General features: G+C 39.4%; 1 protein-coding gene across 6 annotated transcripts in view; it reads left to right on the forward strand.

Annotated features, from left to right (window-relative positions):
• ARHGAP6 (Rho GTPase activating protein 6) overlaps positions 1-19,849 on the forward strand; it is a 348,894-nt gene that overhangs the window by 192,822 nt on the left and 136,223 nt on the right. Inside the window, exon 1 of one of the 6 annotated variants that reach the window (XM_068920732.1) lies at positions 17,970-17,988. The exons of the other annotated variants lie outside the window; for them this stretch is intronic. The gene's annotated coding sequence lies outside the window, so the exon portion shown is untranslated. Of the gene's footprint in view, positions 1-17,969; positions 17,989-19,849 lie in introns of those variants that run through there. 6 annotated transcript variants of the gene reach the window in all.

The following is a 19,849-nucleotide window of genomic DNA, read 5'->3' on the forward strand; positions in this document are numbered from 1 at the left end:
CATTTCCCTAGCAATAGGTAAAGATACCTTGTCAATGTGAAAATCGCACTTCTGCCTGGAATGTGATACACACACTTGACAAAGATAGCTATAACGTAAAGAAACAACATGAACTTATCCAGTCCCCTTCCTATTGTTCTATTGTTTCTCTTTTGCCAGACTTGATAGAACAGAAAAATATAGAATTAAAAAGACACAGAGCAGTAAATATTATTTAAAGACAATTCTGTTGCAAACTGAGTTAATTTAAAAAATAGATACATTTTCCATTCATATTGTCTCTGTTCCTCTCCTATATTGCTGCACTTTAGACTTAAAATCATCACCTCTGTGCTATGGAGTGGCCCTTTGTGCTGTGCACGTTCACCAGGGATGTGTTGCAGTTTCTGTGGGAAATGTAATTATGCTTGTAAAATTTCAAGTGTGACATTAAGCATAGGGGTTCTTTGGCATGTCATGAATCCGAATGGGGAAGAAAAGGAACAGATCTGTGTATGCCTCATTGTTTTACGCGAAAGTGTTCTAGCTCTCTCCTACATCTTTTTCCCCAGGGCTCGAAGTTTTAGTGGCACTTAGCAAAATGTTCAAAGGAAGTAAATGCCAATATAATTTCTCTACGCAACATTTTCAGTATAGCATAAGGCATTTTGAAATAGTGACTCATGCAAAGTGTTAATAAATGTAACTGCACTGAAATTGCTTAAAACTGCCTTTGTTACACTACAAAGGTGAGAGGTGCTTCTGAAATGCCAAATCAAGATTGAATTGTCTTCAAACTTGTCCATCTGTAAATATCTGTCTAAAATAGATAACAATTTTTTCTTAGGTTAGATTAGGTAATTATCTCTAAATTTGTGGGGGGGAAGGAGTCCACAAACTTCAGAAGTTTTCAGAAGCTTAGTGAAGACTGTGAAGTTTGAATTTTTTTGTCCTTGGGAGTATTCAAAGACTTTGAAAGAAATTCTGCATGAGTTCTAAATCAAATCAGCAACAATTTTGTTTGTGCCTCCCAAGCTGTTTACAAGGTACCAAAATGATATAGGGGTGATGAGAAGATAATTCGAATTATTGGGGACCTGGAACGTTGATGGCGTGGAGCAGACTTACGTAGTCTGTAGTCTCCCTTGTTCTGCTTTGTGTGTCCTGAACCAGTTTAGGTATCAGGTGCAGTGGGATAGTGTTAGGAGTCTGCCAGAATGCCAACTTCAGATTTCAGTATGATCTAGAAGACCTTAATAATACTAGAGGAAAAAATATTATTGGGAGGTACATGTCTATGGGAAACTTTAATTTCTTGGAGAAGATACCATTAATAATGATAGGAAGGATATTTTTGGATGTAATAGCCAACATATTTCTTCTCCTAATAATAGTTATTAAATCAAGACATCACTCTATTTCTAGCTCAGTTTTGGTATGTAGGAATGACCTTGTAGAAGAGCTGGTTATGAAAACAGTCCTGGAACAAATGCTTACCACTCACTTGATTTTTAAATGGAAAGGTGATCAAAATCCAGTCTGAAATCAAGGAAGTTAGTTAAATCAGCATGACTAAAGAGATCGGAAAGTAAAACATGGAAAGGGGGGGAACATATAATTTCTTTAAAACAAAGCTCCCAAACTATCTGAACCTTGCAGAAGATGTTTTATTGGAAATGTAAATGCATGATTAACTACTTCAGGAAAAAAAAAGGTAAACAGAGATTCTGCAAAGAAAGTGGTGGCTTGGAGGTCAGGAAGTTAAGGGATTCTGTGAAAATTGTCAAAAGTAAAGCCGAGTTCCTTACAGAGGAAACTGATGCAAATAAGAGGTTCTTCAGACATAAACATAAAAATACAAGGACTGAAGTGAAGCCACAGTGCATTGAAGGTGAAGTATACCTTAAAAATAATCTAGATATGATCTCAAAATTAGATGTATTTTCTGCCTCTATTCTTAATAGGAGTGGTGATATTGGAGGGGCTATATCAAAGACAAGATAATTAGTAATGAGGGCTTGGAAAATAGGTACTATTTATCTGATTTATAAATAAAACTGAAATGTCTGATCTGCCCAAGTCCTGAGAACTGTATAATCCCCATCTCTCAATGACTGTAAGAATACCAGAGTGTCAGAAGTCTTATGTATGTTTTTTCCCCAACTATATTGACTGTTCTTGTAAAATATATTACTTCTCCATACAACACTTGCCTTGGCTATGTCATTAGACATGATCTCAAAATATTTGGGGATCTGACACATGACATTTAAAAGCTAATTGCAAATATTTTTGATAGATCAGTCATTTGAGAGCTGCTAACATATGACTAGAGAATAACAATCCTTACTGTTGGAAAGAAGCAAAACGTGACTCAGGCACCTATGGATTGATTATTCTGGTATCAGTGGTGTGAAAGGCTTTACAACAAGGAAGTCATTATTAAAGATATTGAATGATAATGAATGGAAGATGAGAGAAAATTGAAATTTGATTTTCACCATGGCCAAATTATGCCAGGATAATTTGATGGTTCTTACTGCTAGTTGTTGCATTTTTGAGATGTCTATGGGTTTTGTCGTTGTTGTCCTTTTATACACAGGCAAGTGAACTGCCTTGTATTGTGTGTCATGTGACAGGTTTCAATAGAGAAAGGGAAGTTTTTATACCATTCTGTAGGGCATTGGTACAGTTTCACTGGGAACCTGAGTACATTTCTGGTCCCTGGTATTCAAAAAAGATAAATTAATGTATGGAGGAATTGTAAGAAAATATTTAAACAAGTAGAGGTACTGTCCTCTTGAAGACTGGAGGAGCATGGCTTCATTTAGTCTAGCGAAAGGGAAGATGAGAAGGGCATGATTATTGTCCGTGTATAATAATAACCAAGGGGATAAACAGAAAGAAAGAAGTTGTCTTTCAGTTAAAGCACAATGATGGCAAAGAACAAATCATAAACTAGGGGAAAAAATTAAGTTAGCAATTAGAAGAAGGCTTCTGCTATCAAAGCAGTCCATTCTGGAATGACCTTTTAGTCCGATTATGCGCACCTCCCAGTTCTGGGTGAGTCTGTGTCATGTTCTTTGATCAGAAATGTTTTCAGGAATATAAAATACCTGTTCCAACCAAAACTTAGAGGAAAAAAAAGTCTTTATACAGAGGAACAATTTATGAAAGATGAAAAGACTTGCATTGAGGAATTGGTGTTTTATGTTTGTAAAGACCATTAGCCTTGTGTGCAATCTAAATAAATGAAAAATAGAGCCTTGAGTATCCATGGAGACAAAATGTGCTGGAGGACAGAAAAACTGAAAAAGTTAAAAGGATATTTTCATCTCTAGAATTTTCTGTTGAATGGAATGTATTTGCAGTGAGGGCAGATCACTTAAAAAAAATCCTATGAAGCAATCAGTCTTCTGAGGTTTGAAGTATATTAATATTATGAAGGGAGGAAATGCAGAACTGAAGTAAACAAAAGAAGATTGTCAAATGTATCACGAAAATGAAGATGTTTGCAAAGAAATTGCCACTGGGACAAAAAATAGTTTGTCATTTTAGTGCTGTGATTAGTGTGATTCCATTTTTACCACTCTCCTTTTTTAACCATTTGTAAGGCACTTTTTGTTTTTATTTTAGGTTTTCTGCGGAGTGGAAGAATTGTCACTCAGCCATCCCTTCCTCTTTGGTGAGGAATGAGATGGCATTTTTGTCCCCATGCGTATGGCACAGAATACAGTTTGCTTCTTGCTGATGAACACAGAAGAGCCCTGGGAAGCGCTAGCAAACCAGTCCAGGAAATATGTGAGGGTTGTGTGTGTGTGTGGTGTGTGTGTGTGTGTGAGTGTGTGTGTGTGTGTTTTTTTTTAAAGACAGAAGCTACGCAGCCTTAAAAGGACTTGTTTAAATTTTTGTGCGTGTGTGCCGAATATGTCAAGTTTGTAAAGAGCCAGTGATTCTCGCCTCCTTTTAAAGTGAAAATTATAGAATACTTCACATACTGTTTCTCACCAAAATGCAGATTCTATCTCTTGCTACAAGTAGAATCATAAAACTGAATTTAGTGAGAAACTGCATGTGGACTGTTTTCATAATTTGCCATTAAAAAAAAAAGGGTCGGGAGACCAGGAACTGCTGGCTTCTGACAACCTTGACATAGCGCATGCTGAAGGACCCCCCCCTCCCCCTGCAAATCTAAACAAGTCCTTTTAAGGCTATATAAGAAGGATGGCTAATAGCTAAGGATATAGGTGCTATATAAATCATTAATTAAATGAATTAAATAATGCCAGAAGGACTAGAGTGAAATGGATGCCAGAAATGGCAGCAGAAATGCAAAGGTCCATGGAAGTTAGCCAGAGGGTTGAGACATTTTATGGCTTCTTTGCCTTAAAATTGGTTCAGACAGTTGGGGAGTATGTTGTGTATTTCTGTTGTACAGCAGTAGGCGAGCTCAAGTCACAAAGAAAGACGTGAAGAGTGTTTTACAAACACTCAATAATTGGCTTCCATGAATTGCTAAAGATTGTAATGATGATGACTTTTAGGATTTCATTTTATATGATTTGATAACAGGAAACGGAGTGGTAGAGTGCTAATTTGCCTGTCAGTTTTCCAAATGCTCCCTTAGCTCACAGCTATTTTATAGCTATCAAATTGTGTGAGATTTTGAATAAAATGAAGAATTTGGTTGTTGATTATGGACAACTTCATTCTTTCCTGTGTGCTTTGTAAGTCTGACTTTTCCCGTTTCAGACTCTTGTGATGCGGTTGCATGCTGTATGTAACTTTCCTTCCACCAGACATTATGCTTCACTATCTTCACTAGATGTGACACCATTTTTATTTAATGTGTATCTGTTCAATAAAGCGGAGCTTATGCTGGATTAACGGACATGAGGCACTTGACTCTGCAGGCTGATAGAGCTCTCTGCTGTAACTGATTTTTTTTTCCTATTCTAAACTTTATTAGTTTAAGCATTATCTCAGTTTTAGTGCAATATCATTTAGACTTAAAAAACTCACAATTCATTCCTCTAAGTAAAATCCCTCAATGCATATTCTCATCTATAAAACTCCTCTGGAATGGCCTTAGCTTAGTCAATGTTGTTCTGTAGCAGAAGTAAGAGTCTGTGAGTTGAGATCTGGATGAGTACATGCAATGCAATAAAATCTGTCTTGATAATTTTTTTGGCATTACTCCTATTTTATGTGAAACTTTTAAAACATGTTTGATTTCTGTGTGGCTAGTAGTACCTCTGTGTGTACCTCTGTCTGTCTGCAAAGCTCTGTTCCACATCCCTTTGACCTGAATGGAAGTTGTTTCTTTCATTGCAATCTGCTGAAAAAGTCTGCTGCCACCTTTTTGCAAATATTGCTAGAGTGTCAGACACCCCAGCACAGCTCATGCATTGTCAGGTGTTTGTCTCATTTAACCTCTGGAAATGGCTTTATTGCTAGACTTTTAATACTGTCTGCTTAACTGTGTATTGACTGTACTTGTAATCATCCTAAGGTGGAAGGCATAACAACCTTAGCTTTTTTATAGGACTCTGCACTTGTATTTTATTACTGATAATTATTAACATGACCCACCACTGTACAGATGGTACAGGATGCAGCTAAATCCAGCTATGGATAAACACTTGCCAAACATGAAAAGGTTGTCCTCTCGACTTCTGGCAGTAAGGGACACCAGGCTGGTTGAAGGCATAAAGACTCGTGCCATCTTTTCCTGCTGTTCTCTCTTTAGCATTGAATAAACTTCTCAGTCAATAGGTGATGCTGTTTTGGCATCAGTGAAAGTCATGTCTCACATCTGTAGTTACGTTCACAGTTAGCTAGTTGTAAAATTTGGAATCTCTGCCTGTGCGAAAACGTAGTCAGGAGACGCAAACTTGTAACAGCTTTTGTAGAAAAGCATCTCAACAAGAGAGTAAGGCAAGGGACTTGATTAGGGCAGCACTGCTCCCAGTTGAGTCTTGGGATCAAATTGACGTGAGTCTTCGTGGGTTTTGCATGGAGCTGAGTCTGAAAGGAAAGTGCCACTCTGCTCTGGAGGAATTTCAAGGCAGTGCAGTGAACATAAACTCCCTAGAGGAAGAAAGGGTCTTGCTTATCTTTATTGCTTTGTGAATGAAGAAAATGTCAGTTTTTATTTTGAGAATTTTCTTTGGTTTGCAGTGAAATACCAGAGCCATTTCCTTGGATTTCTTCCCTAGCCACAATTTAGGCAACTTCAGGTTCAGATTTGAATCTAAGTTCTGTGAGTCAGACCCATCATTGGCATAAAATAGTAAAATAAAATGAAAATATGATGGATTTCTTTTGAACTGTAAGATTTATTAGCCTACTAATTTATTGGGTAGTTTGGTTATGAGTTACTCAGGCAAATGTTTTTACTGTATTCTCTATTATTTCATTTTTTGTTTGTCACCTAAAGGAGACCTCTTACTTTTGGCAGCAATTTTTGCTGGCTGCATTTGGATGAAGTATTAGTGTGTAGCCAGCACACTCTCTTATGTTGCATAATGAAAAAGTGTGTGCTATCATTCTGAATTATGAAGAATTTGTTTTCATAATAACTTCAAATATTCTTTTGGGTGTACTTATTTCTCTTGATAGGTACTGTTTATTTCAGTACTGTTCTAATTAGCATGTTAATATTCTTTACAAATCCAAGGATGATGGTAGAGGTTTGGAGAAAATAGCATAATTTATTTTTCTAAATGGTATTTTGCCACTTATTATTTTTTCAGCTGGTTGGTAAACTACTGTAGATAAAAGTTTCTGTTTATCTGACAGAAGAAATTTTATGGGTTTAAAATAGCTTTTCCTTCCTCTGGGAAGGGTGGAGAATGAAAGTAATGACTCGCTCAAGTCTACTGATAAGCCTCAATAAATGGCACTGTCAGCTTAAAAATCATACTTCTCTGTGTGCGTTCCTGCCAGTTTTACAAGTAGTGGCTAACATGACTTGCACCAGAAAAATATTAGAAATATTAGAAGTACGTTTTTTCTTTCTCTCTCTCTCTTTTATTTATTTATTTTTTCCTATAAACACAGAGTAGTTGAGGTTGGAAGGCACCTGAAGGTCTGTAGTGAAACCATCTGCTGAAAACAGAGTCAGCTGGAGCAGGTTGCTCAAGGCTGTGTCTAGTTGGGTGTTAAATATCCCTGAGGATGGAGGCTCCACAACCTCTCTGGGCAACCTGTTCCAGCGTTTAGCTACCTTCAGAGTAAAATGTTAAGAGGAATTTCCTGTTTTTCGGTTTGTGTCTGTGGCCTATTGTGCTGTCACTGGAGGCATTGAGAAGAGTCTGGCTCTGTCTTCATTACTCCTCTTCATTAGATATTTATATACATAGATAAGATCCGCCTGAGCCTTCTCTTCTCCAGGCTACACAGTCCCAGCTCTCTCAGCCTCTCCTCCTCTGGAGAGTAATGCTCCAGTCCCTTCATCATCTTTGTGGCTCTTCACTGGACTTGCTCCAGTAGCTCCATGTCTCTCTTGTACTGGAGAACCCAGACCTGGACCCAGTACTGCAGGTGAGGCCTCACCAGGGCTGAGCAGAGGGGCAGGGTCCCCTCTCTCCACCTGCTGGTGATGCCCTTCCTAATGCAGCCCAGGACCCCCAAGCCTTTGCCACGACGGTGCATTACTGGCTCATAGTCAACTTGCCTGCCTCTTTTGCAACGCTACTCACCAGCTGGTTGGTCCTGGCATGCTCACTTTGTGTGCTGGGCAGTTCTTGCATTATGCCCAAGTGTCCCCAGAGGTGTAGAGGACATGACATGCTGTGGTCCCTGGTCCCAATCCATGCAACTGTATTTTTGACTTGGTGCACCTTTGCGTGACATGCTCATGCGGTCCTAAGGGCAATCCAGCTATAGGCAGTCTGCATATCCCATTAACTCTTGCAGCACCTATGGCTGGTGTGTGGGCCTAATGTGGGTAACATGCTGTAACTGCAATGATCTATTAGACAGCATGGTCCCAGAGTTAGGATCGGTACTGTGGACACATGAAGAAATACACAGACTTGGTTCTGCGCTAAGTTTTCTCTATCCTGTGTATACCAGTGCCTACACCAAAAAGTGAGCTTGTATACAACTGTTTTGCCACAAGGAGAATTGATCTTGTTCTCAGAACCCAGAGCAGATCTGTTTCTGATACATGATCACTTTCACCAACTAGTTTATAGGTGCAGTGTTCTCTCTTGTGTACGTGAATCTTTCACTGACATTAAAGAAATGAAAAAAAAAGTGTGTAATCATAAAAACATGTTTGTAAAACCACACAAATTAATGAGATGCAAGATCAGGCTTGGTAGCTATAATTATTCTTAACTCCCTTTAAAATGTGCTAGATTTCAGCTCAACACTCTTCAAGTTTTCAGGTTTATGAAATAAAGGAAGCTGAAAAACCTATGTTTCAAGGCCAAAAAATCCTATATGCAGACATATACATATGTACATATACATATAGCCAGAGGGCTACCAAGATGATTAGAGGGCTGGAGCACCTCTCCTATGAAGAAAGACTGCCAGAGCTGGGCCTGTTCAGCCTGGAGAAGAGAAGATTGAGAGGCGATCTCATCAACGTGTACAAGTATCTGAAGGGGGAGTGTCAAGAGGATGGGGCCAGTCTCTTCTCCGCGGTGCCCAGCAACAGGACAAGAGGCAATGGGCAGAAACTGAACCACAGGAAGTTCCATCTGAACCTGAGAAAAAACTTCTTCACTGTGAGGGTGACAGAGCACTGGAACAGGTTGCCCAGAGGGGCTGTGGAGTCTCCTTCGCTGGAGATGTTCAAAACCCGTCTGGATGTGATCCTGGGCAATATGCTCTAGAGGTCCCTGCTTGAGCAGGGAGGTTGGACTAGATGATCTCCAGAGGTCCCTTCCAACCTAAACGATTCTGTGATTCTGTAAAAGGCATCTTGTAAAAACTTTGTCAAATCGAATAATATTCTGAAACAAAGGTAAGGAAATTAAATGTTCTCTCTGACATTTTCTCTGCAACTTTCCACTGTACTGCCTTTTAAAAAAATCACTTTTTTTTTTTTTGTCAGATGGAAGGATGTAGTTCTACCTTTCTGAAGGCAAAAGAATATCAAAATGAGAGTCCTGGTTTTCCAGTCAACAGTCCAGACCTTTTATTGCCCATATAGTGCCGATAAATGAAAGAATTAATTGCTCTAACAGACAAATACTGAAAAGTATTGAAGCCTTGAAACCCAGCTTGAAGTCGCATTAAGATGGCAAGAGAACAATTCAATTCCTTTTTGTTTTTTTTTATATGTAACCTTACCTCAGTAATGAAAACAGTTAATATAGCAACAATACTTTAGAATCTAATTAAGGAAATGAGTGCAAAAGTCCAATGTAAAACTTTATTCCCTGACTTGCTGCCAACAGATATTTTTATCTTGTAGATGTACAGCATTTAAAAGGTTTAGTCATTTTTGGGCTCATGGTGGTGTTGTAGTGCTGAAAAATGCATGTTGCCCTGAGTTAGGTTGATGAAAACTCCCATGTAGTCACTTGTTTTACTCTAAATATTCACCAGGATAGTGAAGAATTAAACTTATCTCTAGCTATTCGTCAACAGGCAGTCTTACACAGTAGCAACTAGATGAGGAACAGAAAAGGAGAAATGCCTGAGTGTTTACATTAACACTTATAAATATTCAATAACTGTTCTGGAGAATAACATTTCAGTACAAAAAGCAGATGGACTTTGAAATGAGAATTAAAAAGTATTTATTTTGCTAATTAGATCACAAGGAAGACTGGTGGTATCTTCCAACTGCAGACTGTTTTGATGACAGTCACAAATGCCTGTGCTGAAGAAGAGCATAGGACATATCTGTTGAAAGAGAATGAACCAATTCTGGAGTCCTGAAGTAGCTGAGATAAAAACAGCTGTACCAACCATCTCTACTTAGTGAAAGGAAAGGAGTGAAAAAGGAATAGAGCTTGGAGCTCTTGAGCAGGAATGGGAGAGAGCCTCCCTTCTCCTCTTTGGTCTTTCACAGAACCAGTTGATTAGTCATATTCTTGCTGTGTTACAGGCTAGGATGCTTTGTCGTCTCCTTGTATCCCTGTCTGGTGGCTGTGTGTATATGTTCTTGAGGTGCACAAGGGCAACGAATGTGCCAGGACTACCTGTGCTGATGTAGAAATGATTAATGGTTGAGAGGACTCTATATCTTTCTCCTTTGACTGAGTAACTTTCACCTTATGTAATAATGTTCATGAAGCTGTTGAGCTGAACTGCTAGTACTTGTCAGTTCTCCACAAAGGAGAATTCTCTACAAGAACTGGGCTGAGCTAACTACATGTGTGTGAAGCCTGGTCATAAATACATAGATACATGAAATGAGGTAAGGACATGTTGGAGGAGAGAAGTTTCCCTCCCGTTTCCTTTTAAAAGGGTGCTGCTCCCATTTTAAAGTTTCTCCATTGTTGTCCAGCATATAGAGGAGAGTCTAATAAACAGGCTTCAAGTTCCTCACTATTGTTAGATGATTAGGCCCACAGATACCTGCCCTTGCTCTTCTCTTTTGCAGTCCTCTGGCACCTTAGCTCCGCTGGAGCTCACTACAGCGCTTGCCAGTTCTGGCTGCGTGCAAGACCCCTTGGAAGAGAACAGAGACGTTCTTCGTAATTGAGGCTGTAGCGTTAATAGTTTAAGCATACACTTAAAAGATTTGATTGTGCTCACTTCTACTGCTTAACATTTACTGAATAAGCAGAACATCTTTCCAAAGTCATCTTCTGCTCATGAGATGGAGAAATCTGCACATACAGTCCTCTCTAAACTTTAACCTGAGAGAGACAGTTCTAGCTCATAGTAATTAAAGGATTAATGGTACTCTTTCCAGTGGGGAAAGAATGAATTTCTGTTTGACTCTCAGGGGTTAGCAGTGCCACATTGTTAATGCTTTGGGTGCATTAATATTTTGTGATATAGTGAAATGACTAATACTAAACACAAATATCCCACTGGATATCTGGAAGTTTACTGAGCCTGATTTTTTGCAGAATCGCTATCCTCTTTGATTTGAAAATGAGAAAGCTCCATGATCTGTCCTGTGCAGCACTGTTCCCTGGAGTCAGTGGCTGTGCTCCAGAGTCCGTCAAAGAATCCCTTCACCAACAGAATGAAGTTAATATTAAAGATGACCTATTAACTCTACCATTGTGTCCTCATGAAGACTTGCCTCTTCTCTGGTAATACTGAGAAACAAGGCATGGGGCCTTTTAAGGGGTAGTGGTTGGCATGTACTTTATGCATGGTAAATGCCCAGATGTGTGCCCCTGTCCTTGCGTGTTACCTGCCATAATAAGAGTGGGAGGAGTAACTTTTTGATGAGAAATTTTGGAAGTTGGAATCTAACACAGTAGGAGCCCATAGTGGCTACAGCGTATGGGTGCAGTGGCAATACAAGCTTTTGGTAGTGTCAGTAACCGAAGGGTTTGAGGTAGGGAGTTTGAAAAGGCAGATCACTTTCCACCTGTCACTGTGGGTAAAGAGATTGTCTCCTTCTATGGTCAGTTAAGAAAATCGCTATTTGTCTTCAGGCAGCATGATATCTTCTCTCAGGTAGTATTATAATACCTGCTTCTGACTCTCCATCACTTCAAATATTTTTAGAAGCTACAAAACAACTAACTGTCCTTTTCTCACGCTTCCATATTGTCTGTCTTTGGTAGAGATGGTGGAGCCCAGCCCTTGACCCTTTTCACAGTTAGCTTTGAGAAGACTTCACTGGTAACTTCTGTGCAGAGAGAGGAAAGTTTTCGAGCACAATCATGTTAGAAAGAGTGTGCAGATTTAGAAAACAAATCATAAAAAAATTTATCTGAAGATTCCTTACTATACTAGATTTTCATGTGCAATAAGAATACGTCTTTTTATATTGACCTGGTTGTGCACCATGGTGGTGTCAGCAAGAAGTCTGGCCCTGGCGAGACCTGCCTGTCGATCAGAAGAATTGTTTCCCCTTGGTGAGGAAAGAAGTTGGTGTGACAGTTAAGCGTCACGCAGAGGAGAGGCTCGTGCGCGCAGTGTGCATGCAGTCCCAAGATACGCTGGACTGTTGATGTACTTGGTTTATGCTGCGAGAAAAAAAAATCTTATTGCAGTTTAGTAGGACAGTAGACCACAATCAAAACAGTTACATTCGTACACGATGTTAAGAAGCTCAATTAATCCTGAGGCAAGTTTCAGAGGTCAGATCCTTTCATCCCTTTGCTTTGGGTTGGCAGAGGCCCAGCACCAAGGGTAAGTTCTGTCCTCACTGTTTAATTCCTGCTCCAGACAACCTCCCAACCCCAAGGAAATTCTCTCTCTGTCAGCCTGTCTTATTATCTCTCTGGACGTGGTAAGTACACACACAGACAAGCTATGTGGATTGGCCTGCGTGCTGGAAATGTGTGTTGCTTAATCGTCTCTTAAAGCAGTTCTCGGCAATCCTGTTCCTTGGAGGCCCCCCGACCTCCTCCCGTGGTGCCGCAGCGTTCCCATCCCGGGCAGCGTTGTATACGTGCCGCGGCTGAGAAAGCAGGGGGGGGTGGAGGCTGCTGAGGCTGACAAGCAGCAAGAGGAGATACTTGTAGGTTTCAAAATAGGTTGAATGAGATGGCATCGTGTGCAGGCAGCAGGTTAGAGGGCAGATTTCCTGGCATATGAGATTTAAGGGGAAAAGGAGAGCTAGTGGTCCAAGAAAGTGGCAGACTCAGATATGTAAAGGCATATGGGAAACAAGACTTGAGAAGACAGGCAAGTGGGAGAAGTGGACGTCTGTTTGAAGCTGTTCCATTAGCTCTGAAGAAATGTAACCAGCTTCCCTCTGATACTGTCCGATGAGGAAAGTTGAGAGACAGCTGCAAGTTTGTTTAGGCCGGTGTTGTCAGATGTGCTTGTGAGTTGTTTCTTGTCTTCTGACTGACTTTTAAAATGTTCTACTTGGTTGTCGCTCTGTGACTTGAAAAAGGAGAGAACTGTGAAAATTTGGCGACATATTTAGTAATGGAGTTGCCGTGAGCAGGGAAGCAGAAAACATCTGCTTTATTAAAGCTTGCGTATTTTCAGAGTAACCTTTATAATGCTTATGCACCCAGCTGCCCGGTTATGTTCCTTATGCATGCAACCTTCAAAATATTTACATGAGCCACTACCTTGGAATCGTCTCATTTATATTCTGAAGGATAGGGGTTAGTGGCTGCAGTGCTCTCTGCTTGGGGGTGGTGACGTAGTCTTGCTGCCAGGTGGGGTAATTGCACGGAGTCTCCATATAGTTGTGAGCTTTTCCTTCCACGGAGTTTATTTAACTGTTGTCAATTATTTATGATATTCAAGCCAGCCTTTACTGTAAAGTCACATTAATTCATTCAAAGCAAACCGTAGGCATCTATAGCTAAAAAGATAGCGAGATCTGTGTGGATTGAAAAGGTAAAGATTTATTGGAAGCCAGAATACTGCTGTCATTTCCCAGAGTACACTATCAAGTATATAGGATTACGTTAAATGGGTTGGTACTAAGAATTACAAAGCTCTTTTAAACTTGGTCCTGAGAAATCCTGAAAGTTCTTGCTAAGCATTAAGCATCTAAAGAACTTCTGTCTTTTCAGATACTCGATACCGTTGCAGAATTGAACACTTGGAGATTTCTTTTAATTTTGTTTCATTCACATCTAGTGTATGGTGCTGCCACGTCTGTTGCCTCCTCCACAAAGACAGACAGAGACTAGTTAGCACATATTAAAGATTTATTCTAAAATAAATCATCATGTTTTGTTGATAAATGTTTTCTAGGGTCTTGTAGCTTTCTTAAAATGGCTGGAGTGTGGCAGCAGCAGATTTCTGACCTTCTTTGCCAGGCTGTGCTTGTTTATGCTACGTTTTTTACAATGAGACAAGAATATGTAATTTTCGGTCTCCTTCACAGAAAACAATGCTATCAGATAAGATTCCACAAGGTTTAAAAAAAACAAAAACAAGGCTTTTTTGTGAGGTTTAATGGACTCTGTCTCAGATGGAAGATTATTTTATTATGTAGGTACATTCTGCTGCATTTTCCATCAACTATATTGTAATAGGTTTCATTGTCACTTGCATTAATATTTCCTTACATTCCTCTGGCCATGTAAAGCAGCTAATAATAATAGAAAATTTATTACTGCAGTAGTATGTATAAGTGGCATGAATGGCATAAGTTACAGCTAGGTCTAAAATCTCTTTCCTGAAGAGTTTACATTTTGAAAGGAAAGCAAGTTACATCAGAATAAACTAAAATGTTAATTTGCTGTGTATCAGCTATTAAGCATTTACTGTCCATTAAAAAAAGTTTAACTCTAGGATACATAGAAAGTGACTGTCCTATTGTAAACTATTTCATATTCATTGTGGAGTGGCAGTGTGAGCATAGGCAAGGGAGACTTCTCAGCTGTAAGCTTTACACTGCAGCGATGCTACCATAACTGTTTCGTATGCCCATGCTTCAAGCTAAGAAGAAATCAGACAACAAATAATGAGTAGATTTGAGTAAGAGGAGGAGAAGCAGGGAAAGTAGTGTGATAGTTGAGAGGTTAATGCACGTGTGTTCAAAGTAGTTGTCCTTTTTCTTTTAGTACATTACTAGGATGTAGTATGGGCATAAAGGCAATGAGAAAGAAGACACACAAGGAGAATAAAGAAGTCCAGGAGGAGGGAGTGGGGGAAAGAGCACGTAGAATCTACCCAGGCAGATGGACTAGAAGAAAGATATTTAGAGGAAAGCTTCAGGATCAATAGGGAGCAAGTCAGCCAACTCCCAAGAAGATCCCTGAACAAGCAGTGGAACAAGGTCATGCATGATTTGCCGGGTGTCTAGGAGATTTTGTAGACCAATAAGTGAATCCTTAATTGAATGGAAGAAGTGAATGGCTAATTATGGTGGTAAAGGATGTGGGTTGTATTATTTGTCATCTATCATGAAAGTCGTTATACTGCTTTTCTAGAATAGCAAGCTTAAGTAAAATCCAGTGTGACTGAACTCAGTATGCGTAGCCCAGTGACTTAAGTGGGACCTTTTTACTGTAAACATTTTGGTATTTCACTAACAAAGTGATAGCATAAAATGTGCTTGGAGAGATTTTTTAAAAAGTCATAGCTTAAGATCAGGAGCTATATAAGGATTGTTTCTTTAACATTTAAAATTTCTATACATTCTAATTTATTGTTTAAAATATGGATCAGAAAAAAACATATTTCAATTTTCTGTAATGAATAATGGCGTTATGACAAATCTTAACTTAAAATTGCTCTAACGTTCAGTCTGTTGGACTTTGCGTCAAGGTGGACTCTCCTGTCCTGAGGACAAAGAAACATTTAAGGAGAATTGGATATTTTTCTTTCTTTTACTGACTGTTTGTGGCACATTATTTCACTTTTCAGTGGTTTGAGTATCCCTGTTTTTACACAGAGCCTGAAAATGTCGGCATCATCTTTTACTTTTTTCAGCTATTAAAGATAAACAGCATTTTCTATTATTGTTTTTCTGTAAGACACATGCGAGTGACTTTCTGAGAGGTATATTCCCAATAAGATTGAGATTTGCTAAAGCATTAGAACAGCAGTCACTCCAAACTAAAAGATTTGCCATTTCTACCCTGATGGGTTGTGGTTCATCTAGGTTTAATATTCCCATTGCCGGATATTATATTTTCTTAATTCTGAAGCTGTCAGAAGTCCACATTCATATACTATATTTTTATGAGAGATGCTTAAAGGGTTGGAAAGTTAGTGTGTGTGCAGGTTAGGAAACTTGATGCACTCTGAATGAAAGAAAAAATGGAATGGATATGTGTGGATTTGTTGGTACTCACTTGGCTCTCCTTCTCAAAGGAAATATTGAGCATCTGGGAACAGGAGAGGAAGGAAGTTATTGGGGAGTTCCTAACTTTGTTAGAAGAGACAAATACTCCTGTGTTGTATTCTTGCTTGAAATAACTCTATTATAATCTTTCATTTACACATACATAATTCTGAGTCTGAAATATTCACATTTTCTGAATATAATTCAGTTTTAAAATCACTTTGGAAACTTATTAGTTGAATTAATGCAGTTTATAATAGAAAGCTTTCTGCTCACTTTCTTTCACTTTTCATCGCCTTGTTATTTTCTTTGTAACCTGTTGATGGACAGATTATTAAGATTAACACCTAACTAGTAACCAACCTGTATTTTATTTTTTCATATAAATGCTTATATATTCCAGATAGGCTATTTGTTTTTAAATTAGCTTTTTTGTTTTCTTTGAAAGATCAAATAAATAGATCATAGCTTAGAGACACTTCATCCTTGTCTATGCCAAACGCAACAGCAACCAAAAAAAGGAAAGAAAAGGAAACAGGATTATGGTTTTTGTAAACCACAGTGAGATACAGGAGATAGATGGGGAAGTTTGTTAGTAACTTAAATTCCATCCTTTTGTCTTGCGTCATGAACCATGGTGTGAGAAGTGGAAGAACTCACTGAGTTTCTTTGAAATTGCAAAACATTGCATGTTTCATGACTGTGTTCTTTTAATTTGTTTTGCCTCCAGTTTTTTATTGTAAAGTCTCAGCTGAGCTGTGAAACGGGGGCAACTGGCATGATAAGCAAATGAGGAGAGCGAAGGAAAAGACTTAAAGAACATTTCATATCCTTGTACAACATTTGCAGTAGTATGTAATAAAATATTTAATAAAGAATAGTAGAAGAAAGTTGGGAAGTTCGTAATAGGAGGACTTGGCTTGATAAAACTTGATTTTTTCTTTTATAGTTTGTCTTGCTTGGTTGCCTGTACAATTATTTTCAGTAACGTCACTTTCTTCTCCATACGTTATGCAGTGAAAAAGTAATTACCGAAAGACCTAAATTGGTAGAGAAAAACGCTTCAGATTAGACTGGTAAATTTCATTCAGGCACAAAGTGAAAAAATCACATCTGAATTATAAATGGTTCCCCTGTGTATAAACAAAAGTAGGGAAAATCATTCTGAATTAAGCCTTCGTGTTAGATTAATAAAAAACAAAACAGAAATTCAACTGAGTAACTGTGTTGGGAAATACTTGTAAGATGAATAAATTGCAGTCTGTTGCTTACCATTAGTGTTCTTTAGAGTTAAATTATTTCATATTGATTCCTTAGCTTTTTGGGAGTGGTTAAGCTTTGTTTATCGGCTTCTGCAGCGGGCGTTTTTGATTCTCCTGCCTTGCTCTCCCATGTGTGTTTTATGAAGGCAGTAAGTTATACTTCAGTGCTTAGTTGCTTGCCCTTCAGCTCCTATCGTAACATCCACCTGAAGTGTCCAGTTAGGCGCAAAGTTATGAATAAACTGACAAACCGCCGTTGTTAGTCACGGGTTTAGGAAGCATACCAGCAAATCTGATAAGGTGTTGGTCTGACGTTTCCCGTGTCCCACGTCTCTCAGCCGCACTTGGGTTGCATCAGCCCCCTGCTCCCGCAGCTCCGGCACGTTGGCTCTGCGGGAGGAGAGCAGTCACAAAGGCAGACCGAGTCGCTGGGCTGAACGGCCGGGTTTTCCCTGCTCCTCGTCCGCTGTGGTAGATCCCGAGTTACCCTGCGCTTGGTGGCATACGCTCGTCATGAAGGAGCACGCCGCCGAGGAGCTGCCTCCTCCGGCAGCGTGGCGATGGGGCTCCGATGCCTGCGGTGCCCACCCTCCTGGGCAGGCGCCCTGGAGCACAACCAGCCTCCCGCTGGCGTCCTCAGATGGTCCGTTTTCAATTTTTGGCCCTGGTGTCCTGATGAGCTCTGCAGGCTGAGAGCTAGTGTGATACAGGCCTCTCCTAGTCCACAATTGTAGTCATTTAAAAATGAAGTGATGGAAGTTAGGACCCTACAACTGCTTCTTATGGGCTGTTTTAAGCAACTGCTTACTTGATGCGTCGTCGTCCGGGACTGCTGTGGCCTGCAGCTCTCTTTGCTGGGCGGCATGGTCGGCTCTGCCGTGAGAGGTGAGCATTCAAGAATTAAGCATCAGGACCGTCAGTCCTATTTGCAAAGCTGACCCTTGAAATTTTTTAACTTCCAGTTGCTGGCTATGTTGGCTTTTGTTGAAGCTAATGGGAATTGCATGTGTTCAGTACTTCTGAAAGAATCAGGCGTTAATTAAAAAAAGAAACTATTTGACTCTGCCACAAGGGATTGTGAAAGTTCAGTTGCTGCAGATGGCTTTCTGACCTTATTTACTTCTACAGCTCACCAAGGAAATTGCCTGCTCTTCAGTGGATTTTTTTAAAGCCTGTTGTCATGAAATATATATTTATATCTCTGAAGTGTGTAAACACATATTGCTATGGCAATATTAGGTTCTCTTCTACTTTGCTGCTGCTTGTGGTTCTAAGATGCTTTTACCAAGGATTATCGTAATAAATTATAACTCTTTAAATAATTGTTTATGAATGCTCTGGCTTAAGCTAATTATACATGTGAGGGCTAGTTTAATTTTTGTTTGTAAACAGAAAATCTTTCTTAGCTGTTTGAGGCTCTGAACAGCTGAAGGGTCTGCAAACAGATTCATCAGGGTGAAAATAGTAAAGCGGTGCTGCTAGGACTTTTCTCTTTGGTTCTGTATGGGAAACATGATTTCTCTTTAATCAGATAGTGGGAATGTTTTCTTCTGCAGGCCTGAGTCACTTGTGAGGAATGCTAAGATTACTGCGCGAGATGAATTCTGTCACTGCTTTTTCTACTGCAAAAATGGAAATTAGCTTGCCTTTGAACTTTTCTCTCATTTCCAATGAAACTTCAGATGCTCCAGAGCATTTTTACTACAGATTCAAACCCATTTTTGTTTAGTGATACCTTCTTTCCTTGTCTTCTGTGAGTGCATAATTAGATATGTATCTTTTTTAGACTTCACTTTAAACTGTTTGCTCTGGCGTATTTTCCGTGCCACTGCAATATACAGAATAACATTCTGTTCTCGCTTACTGAGGTCTAAACAGGAATATTTAATTTTTCAGAGCTCCCTAGATATACAGTGCCTATATAATTGATTTTTATCCATCTTAAATATATTAATTATATCTAATCTATAGCAACATCTGTATTGAAATGGCAGTTATATTTAGTGGTGGATTCTCTAAAGAGGTTATACCAACTGTCTTCTTTCCTAATTAAACATTAAACATCTCTTCGAGGAGACTCAAAGAATTATTCGTAACTACTTAAACTAAAAGGAAAACAAACGAGAAGAAAAAAAATTGCCTCCCCTGGTTATTCCAGAGTAAGCACTAGTATCTAACTATTGAATCTTACCAAAGGTTCATGGTTTGGCAGTGGGCCAGATTTTGTTTGATGTGCTTGATTTCACTGTGGTGTCTATTCAACAGTGGCTTTCTCTTGTGTAGCCTTGTAGCTAACAGTCAGGACATACTCTGCATATGATCCTAACAGAGCAGGAGCAAAGCTCCAGGTATCTTCCTTTGCCCTTTGGCCCAGGCATTAGCTTCCAGTGCTAACTATAGCAGCTTCATCCTGCTGTAAGCACTGCCACCACTTAAGGGGCTACCAGGGATCAGCCTGTGTTTCCTCCCACTGTCAGTGTCCAAGCTGTGGCCCTCAAAGAAGGAAATGTGGAGAGAAAGTGCCAAGTAGGTGACCACACCAGCTCTGTACTAACCAGCTTATTTCTGTCCCTTGTTTGAATAATAGGAAACCAGCCCAGAAAGCTAGATAGTAGAAACAGAGATGTTTCAAATGAATACATGCATAACTTGGCTTTAGTTGTCTGTTTAGTTATCCCTGCTGTGCATCACTCGGTTGTGTGTCTCCTGTAACTGGTACTGCGTACCCATTGATTGGCTTCTCTTT

Source organism: Struthio camelus, chromosome 1 (genome assembly GCF_040807025.1).
Source record: "Struthio camelus isolate bStrCam1 chromosome 1, bStrCam1.hap1, whole genome shotgun sequence".
In the NCBI taxonomy this organism is placed as follows: Eukaryota; Metazoa; Chordata; class Aves; order Struthioniformes; family Struthionidae; genus Struthio; species Struthio camelus.